We start from the raw sequence: 8,461 nt of genomic DNA on the forward strand, positions 1-8,461 counted from the left end.
AAGACAAGTGGATGCCTGGGCCGTGGGAGGAGGGGGGAGGTCTGTGCAGACAGCCCCCAGTTGGGACGTACCCTGCTCCCTCCCTGCAGCTGAGCACCAGGATGGTTTTCTGAGAGACGTGCCCCAAGCCCCCTGCTCACCGGCGGGGCCATCTTCATCGCCACGGGGGTAAAGCCCGAGCTCTAGGGAAGGCTGAAGAATTTCTGCCCTGGCCACCTGGGACTCACCCCCGTCCTGCTCCGGCAGCCCTTTCCCCTCCGTCAGCGCCTGCCATGTGTGTCCCGCTGCCGCCGCCTCCTCCTGCCTAATCCCCCGCTCCATAAATCACACGCACCCCCGGCCCGAGCTGTCCCGCGGGTCTGGGGTCTGCCAGCTTGTTTGAAGTAGCCAAGGCATCCTCTGAATGAGTTGCCCCCAGCCCGCCTCGGAGCCCCCCCCCGCCAGCTGAAGCAGCGCTATCTGGTGCACCCTGTGTCGGTGAATCCCCGGTTCAGTAGCAGCAGCAGCTCTGTCACCTCCCTGTTTCTCACACCTCCATCCCAGGGCGCCAGTAAATCCCCTGACCCACAGCTGCCCTGGAAATTTTTTCCTACTGTCTGTCTCCTGCCTTCTCAACAAGTTCGACTCCACGGTCTCCACTGCTGCCTGTGTCCTCCCTCTCAGCGCCCGCCCTGAGCCCTGCAGGACGCCCAAGGATCGGTCCTGCCTGGGAGTCCTGGCTCCGGCATCCCGCTGCCGGGTCACCATCTGCGGAGGGGAGCCCGTGGCTGGTCATTACCCCCACGCCGAGACATCCTGCTGCAACATTCCCGTGCTTGAGGGGGAGAGGAAAGGGGGCGGGAAGAAATAGTAAGCCAGTTTTGAAGTCTGTCACCTTCCTGCAAAGCTGGACGAGTCTTAAGATAGCAATCCTGGGAGCTGGGAAATGTATTTTCTCTGAATTTGTGGCAGGCTTGTAGCTCAGGTGAATGCTCCCGGCTCTGGGTGATTCATCCCAATTTAATTTCCCAGCTGGTTTAGGCACCGCTCGGTGCCTCTCAGTCCCTGACAGCATCTCCCCAAGACATCGAGGCCCCGGGATGTTTTTCTCCTCCATCCGTTCTTTGGTTGGAGCGGGATATTAGGTAAATCACATCCTTCCTTTGCCACGGCCGCCCACCTCCCTCCCACGCTCCAGCCTGGAGCTGCCGGGCTGCCCGCAGCTGCTTTGATCCCTGCCCTGCAGGGTCACCACCCCGTGGGGTGCCTGGACATCCCGCCCCCGGTTGATGGGCATCCCTGGCTATGTCCCAGCTCTCTGGGGAACAACCGGGACAGATGGATCTGTATCTGACCCTCTCACTGAATGTTGTGTCACACCAAGTCCTGAGCACTCTCTGCCTTCAAACTTTGCTGCCTCCCAGGCGTGCCCTCAGCACGTTGGGGGCAAAGCTCCGAACCCCAACCTGAGCAAATGGGGCCTTCTGGGGCAGGACCCCTCCCAAAAGGTGGTGGGGAGCACCTGCATTTCCCTCCAGTGGCTTTTCCAGCCTGGCCTGGCACTAACCTCCGGTGCAGCAGCAGCTCCCCCCACCCACCCTCCCTGGTGGGTTGCATATTTTTAGCTGACAAAGACAAGGGGAAAAAAAGAGAGAGAGAGAGAGAAAAGAGAAACAAAGAAGAAAAAGGCTCCTTTTTTGTGGGGTTTTGAAAAAAATGGAAATTACCCTGCAGAGGAGGGGAGAAGGGCCAGGGGGTTTCAAAGCATCTTCTTCTCCCTGGAAGTGATATGGAGAAGATGCTCCAGGCCATGAGGCCTTTAGTGGCTTTGAAGTTCAGGCAGCAGCTGGGGAGGGCTGTGGTGAAGGGCAAGGCAGGGAGACAGCTTCCCACAAGGCACGTGCCAGCATCGGTGTCGGCATCAGCTGCCTGAGCCTCCCTTGACCCTCAGTTAGAGCCTGACCTTGGAGGGGTGGCAGCCCCCCCGCCCCCCGCAGGGAGCCAGCCCTGGGGCGATGGAGCGGTGGAAGTGCCGGGAAGCTGTCCCGGGTGCAGGGAGTGGTGGGGTTCAGATCCTACAGCCCCTTCTTGTTGTGCCTGCCAGTTACCACGGCGACCCGGGAACAGGAGCATCATTTCCACGGGATGTTGCTGAGAAAGGGAGAGGCACGTTGTCCTTCTGAGAGAGGAGTGGGGAGTCAGGATGGGGCTCTCCCAATTCCTTCAGTCTCCATAGAGAACTCTCTTACCAGAATTCCCACCACAAACCCAGTCTGGGCTGGGCTGACCATCCTTCCTCCACCCCTGAGGGATGCTGGCTGAGCCATGCCAGGCTGTGGCCATCCATCTGTCCTTGCTGGAATGAGGCAGCCACCACTGGACACATCCCAGTGAAGGATCTTGGAGCTGAGCGATCGCTGAGTCATGCAGCCAAAAATCCTCTCCAACTGCCTGGTGCTCTTTTATCCCTGTGAGCTGATCCAGTTCCCGGGCCAATATCTTTGGGAGGACCCACGTGCATGGACGTGTCCCAGTTTCTTCCAGCCCTTGAGCCATTCCAGCTGCCTCCATTCTGTCCTTTCCAGCTCCTCTGTGCACAGCAATGCCCACAGCTGTACCACTGACCCACTTACATGGCACACCAGCACGTCAGGGCTGTGCCACAGAGCTGCTGGCCCCCACTCTCTGCCCACATTTCTTTCCCATGTCATGAAAGCCTTTGGACACCTCAGAAAATTAGGAAGTTCTCTGAAAACTATTGAGTTATTCAGTTGTCTTTCTCACGCAGACAACATTGGGCACCTCCCTACGTTTGTGGGGGCTGGAAATGGCTCCAGGTAGCAGTGAAGCACAGTCCAGAGACTCTGGATGCTGACTGATGCAGCCCTTGACTTGAAGATAATGCTCCTCCTGGCCCAGTGGCTTGGCTCCTGGTGCCACCTCCTGCATGGCCACTGCAGCCATGGGACAGTGGTCCCAGTCATGACCCCAGCCTCTCCTTAAAACAGGAAAAGGGTCTTGTAGCCCTCCAAAAACTGCTATTCATAAATTTGGTGTGCATGGGGGTGTGTTGGAGGGGACACAGCCACATGGTGACACATCCCTGGCATCCTGCGCACACCCTGTGCCCCAGTGCCCTTCTACACCAGCCTCCCTGGCACAGGGAACTGCATGGGGTGCCCAGAGCACCCCATGGCAAAGTGGGGGGTGTTGGGACTGCCTCCCTGGGACCCGGAGCCACCAGTCACGGTCTGTTTTCCATCCACACAGCTCCTGCCCATTTCCACGTGGGGTGACACAGATGTGGTCCCACACCATGCTTTGTTCCCACGTGCATGTGAGCCAGAGGGCACCAGGAATTCTGCCACAGCCAGACATGGGTACCGTGATGGTCCTGCTTCTGCAGAGCCTGGAGCTGTGCTTGTGGGGCCAGGCTGAAGGATGGGTGAGGTGGGGCTGGCTTCACCCAAAGGCAGGTGATGGCTTCTTTCTCTGGAGCATGGAGAGCTACAGGGATGGAGGACCTCAGCACTGCCAACCAGACTGCAGCTAGGAGTGGCCATCCCACTTGTCCCTCTGGCTTAGAAGTCGTCATGAAGGCAGAGCAGGATGGGTACCCATGGTTAGGCTTGGTGCAGGCAGCACCAGCCATCCTCTCCCCACGGTCCTGGGCGGGGTTTGTGTGTCAGCACTGTCATCCCAGGCATCCTGGATTGTATCTGGGAAGTGAAAAGCCTCAGTCCCGGGGGCAGTGCTTACTGCAGCAGTTCCCATTTCAGGAGTCTCAGTCTCTCCCAGCCCCATGCCCACCAGTACATCACATTGCAGACACTACCAGGGCACTCATCTCCCCTCCCACACGATCTCCTGCGGTGCCTGGGGACCCCCAGCAGGACGTGACCCTGCCTTTCTCGGCTGCTATCGACCGCCAAGTGCTCACTGCCATCGGCAGGAGCTGTTCTTCAAACGCCTTTGCCATCGGCACTGGGCAGGACATCGATCCACCTTCCATGTCCTCACTGCATCCCTTTCTCGGCAGAGCTCCAGTCGGGCTGCTCCCTGCCCAAGAAACTGCTTTTCCCAGTGCTTGTCATACTCACATTCCCCCAGCCCCAGTCCTGCAGCCCTGCTGCCAGCTGATGCTATCCTCCTGCCTCAGTTTCCCCACCACCAGAGCTCGGTGACCCTGTGGGCAGCCCCACCTCAGCACCCGGGCTGGGGCCAGCTCTGCCAGATGCAGGGCACACCTGGATGGCCAAACCTGCTCTGCCAGGGGATAACAGGCTCAGTTTCTCCCCATGGCACCCTCTGTGTGCCTCTACTTGACCTCTCCCCTCCCCGGGACCTCACTCTGCTGCTGCCAGGGGTCCCACTGGGGCACCCGCTCCAGCACAGCCCCCCGCTGGTTTTCCCAGCTCGTCACGGTGCAAGGCGGAGGAGATGACATCCCCGCTCCTGCCAAGACAAACACGGCGCCTTCCAAACACGCAGGGCTTGGCAAGCCCACGCCTCGGCCATCGATCACCGAGCCTGCCATGCTCCAGCCCACGACAGCCCATCCGTGGAGCAGAGCAGGGGAGAAAGAGCAGGGGGGTTGGGGGGGTCTCAGCAAGCCCCCCACGCCTCTCCCAGCACTGCCGGCTGAAGGGTGGAAAATCCACATTCGTACCCCTGCCTGGGCCCGGGGGTTTGCCCTGGGCTCCTCACGCCCGCAGGGTACTGGGCAATGCCAGGGGGTCGGTCCCCACCCCTGGGCACGCAGAGAGTGCCCGCGACAGGGACAGCTCGTCCCTGGGGTGGCTGTGCCGGAGGGTGCCCTGCAGCTGCTGGCTTAGCCCCAGGCAGAAAGTTGGCCAGAGCCAGCTCCAGGCTCTTACAATAATAAACCACGCTCAGGCAAGCATTTGTCACTGGGCTGGAGCGGGAAAGGACCAGATATCCCAAACATCTGGGGGAGGGAGCGTGGGAGGCAGAGGGCAATCAGGGAGGTCCTGGAGGGGCCGGAGAGGGTCTGTCCTCTCCACAGTGTCCTAAGATGGTGACAGCAGAGCACGGCACCACCACGTCAACCCTTCCAGAACGCTCAGTTCAGCCTGGAGGGGCAAATCCCTGCATCACATCCCCTGCAGCAGTTCCTGAGCTGGGAGCTGCTAAGGTTTCCGTGCGAAGCTGGTGTCTCTGAGAGCTGCAGCGGGGGGGTACAGGCAGCTGGTGGGGAGTGGGGCATGGAGGCTGTTCCTGTGACATTGCCATGCTGGGGGAGACTGGAAGCAGAGTCTGTGGCACGGCTGCCTCCAGGCACCAAGGTGTACGCATCTCAGGAGCCACCCTGGAGGGAATCCCAGGGCCACCGTGCCCTCCTGCCTCCTTTACAGGCCCACATCTGCAGGAGACATCTGCAGCTGGAGCTGTTCTGGGGGCTGGGGCACCCCACAGCATTGCTTCCTGCAGTGGGGTGGGAAAGGCACAGGGCTGTGATGGGTCGGGGGAGGTCCACCCCCTCACCTCTCACCCCTCTGCCTCCCTTCCAGCCTTCACACCATCCCTACCCTGCGGTACAGCTCCTCTCTTCCCCAGTCCTGCATCCACCATTCCCTGCAACCCCCTGCCTGTATCCCCCCCAGACCCTGCATCCCCTTGCCTTTCCCAGCCCCAGCTCCCAGCTCCCCTGCGCTGCCCACAGGGTGTGTGCCCAGGATGGTGCCAGGCTGCGGGCACCCTGGGGACCTGGGTGACCTCCCTGGCTGCCCTGGGGACACTGGCAGCACGGGGGGCGCTGCTGGGACTCCAACCTGCGGCGGGCAGATGCCCTTTCCTGCTGCTGCGGGACGAGGAGCGGGGCAGCAGAGGGTTAAGCAGCGTCTGGCGGCGGGAAGGGGACCGGGAGGAGGGGGGAGATGGAGGTGTTTGTTTAATAGCTGGAGACAAGCTATGCAGCTGTGCAGGTCGGACGGGCCCTGCAGCCCCCGGCCCCGCCACCCCCTCCCCGGCCATGCCCGGACAGGCAGGCAGGAAGGCAGAGCAGGCAGCAGGCAGGAGGGCAGGCAGGCTGGCACGGGGCTGGCAGCTGGGGAGCCTCAGCAGGGTTATAAAAAGCAGGAATGCTTCCCCCGGAGCAGCGCACGGCAGGCGATGCCTGCCAGCCCGGCAGGGGATGGCGGCACCGCCCGGGATGTGACACCGAGGGCACCCGGGGTGTTGGGGGACGCTTTGGTACTGAGGCACGACCCAAAGGGCTGAGCAGGTCCTCGCAGGCTCCCTGGGGTGGGTGGCAGTGAGCTGGTCCCCAGGCTGGCTCAGAGGGGCCACCAAATCTGGTCCAGGCATCTCCGCACTGCAGTGCCAGCAGCACTGCCCAGCTCCCTCCTGCCATCATGGGACACCCTGGGGACACCCACCCTGGAGCTCGCTGGCATCCCCAGGCTGAGGAGGGCGACACAGGGACCCCTGGCCCCCAGGAGGAGGCGTGAGACGACAGGCAGGTGGGGGGACAGATGGCCAGAGCATGGCTGGCACGGGCTGAGCCGAGGCATCCGAGAGCTGCCAGGGGCCTCTGGCACTGCCATGCAGCAGGGCCAGGAAGGAGAGGGGACAGGCTGGGAATGGGGGAATGGGCACAGAAACAGGGATGAGGACAGGATAAGGATGAGAATGGAAACTGGGACAGGAAAAGGGATGGGAATGCAGAGAGCATTGGGGATGGGGACAGGAATGGGCATAGGAATGAGGACAGGAATCATGGTGAGGACAGGAAAAGGGACAGATGGGAATGAGGACAGAAAAAGGGACACAAATGAGAGGTATAGGTATATAGGACATGTATAGGGATGAGAATGGGGTGGATATGGAGATAGAGATGGGGATAGGGATAGGAACTGGGAGAGGAACAGGAATGAAGACAGGAATATGGTGCTGGGTAGGTGGCTAGTATCCACCCCAGGCCTGAGGCAGGGGCTGAGGAGGCAAAAAGCAGCTTGCAGGAGCTGCAATAGACAGGCAGTCACCCTCAACCATGGCATGGATGTGGCCATGTCAGCACTTCCCATCTCTGCTGTTGGGGGAAGAGCCCGTGGAGTGGGGAAGGGTCCAAGGGTCAATGCATGAACAGAGGATGCAGTGACCCACCCCTCAGAGAGGCTTGGAAGTGTAAAGAGGCTGGGGGCCAATTAACCTCACTGGCTAATTAGGACAGGAAGCCACAGGCTTAAACTGCAGCAGGGGAGAAGGAAGTTACGGGAAGGCTGATTTATAACTATGGGGACTTGGGAGAGTTAATGGCTCAGTTCTGGGTTAATGATACACCGGGAGGTCCAGGACCCTTTCCGTGCCAGCAAGCCACGGATCATGGGGACAATTGGGGATGGTGGGGACCCAGCTGCTCCTTTGTGGGTCTCCAGGACACCCACACCTGTTCTGGGGGAAGGGCTGAGTGCTCCCTCTCCTGCCTGGCATCCCCCCAATGCAGCTTGAGGGAGCACCTGCAGCCCCCCAGCATCCGGCAGGTAGTGGAGGGGGGCTGAGAGCAGCCTCCGGTTGTGGCTGCCCCACTTCAATTCGCTGCCAAATGTGTGTCACCACCCCCAGAACTGAAACCGGAGGCTGCACTGGAACCCAGTGGCCCTGGAGTGTCTGGGGGGGCCGGGTGCCCTGCCATCACCACAGCCCGGTGTGCCGAGGCGCCAGCACAGGGGACAAGGTGCCCCAAAGCATCACCCAGCTCACCAGCTGCCAGGAGAGAAAGTGAGACTGGAAATTCAGGACAGCCTTTGTGTTTGGACCAGATCACGAGAGACTGGGGCTCTGAGGGGAAAATAAAACCTCTCCTTAGAAATTCTTTTATCCCAGGGAGCTCCCGCGTATCGTGTTTCGGGCCATTTATTTGTGCTGCTGACTGAGGCCGTTGCTGCTGCCCTCCCTCACACAGAGTGGCTGGTGATGAGAATCCGGCGACAAACTCCTCATTTTTCAGAGGAAGACAGAGGAGATGTGTGAGGGTGAAGGACGGCGCCAGCTTATTTCTGTGGAGCCACCCCTGGAAAAAGAAGAGGCAGCAGGGGGCAGATCACAGTGGGGGTGGGGGCAGACACCCTCTCTGCCCCCTCCTCAAGTACCAGCAGTGCCTGGGTGACAAGGTGACCCTGCCTGGGTGGAAACCCTGCCCTGCAAACTTTCCCCTCTTGCTGTGTGGTAACTAGGGGAATGGAGGGGCACTGGGACAGGGCAGGGGTCTGTGCTCAGGGGAGGAATTTTTCCAGCAGCAGTGTTTGCTTGTGGGTGGCGACTGCTCTCCATTCCCTGGTCCTTGTGCCGGGATGCCTTGGCTCCCCCTGCCCTGCTCCCATCCAAGAAGCCTGGCTCAGAGGAAACGAAGGGTCTTAGATCGGGGCACCTTCTGCTCCAGCACCCGTTGTTGTGGTTTTTCAGCATCCTTAACGCCTCGTTACCCATTTTGGGAGCAGGTAAGCAGAAGGAGAGGCTGCAA

Source organism: Pseudopodoces humilis, chromosome 13, assembly GCF_049639895.1.
Source record: "Pseudopodoces humilis isolate 2021_Gansu_Grassland_sample_001 chromosome 13, ASM4963989v1, whole genome shotgun sequence".
NCBI lineage: Eukaryota > Metazoa > Chordata > Aves > Passeriformes > Paridae > Pseudopodoces > Pseudopodoces humilis.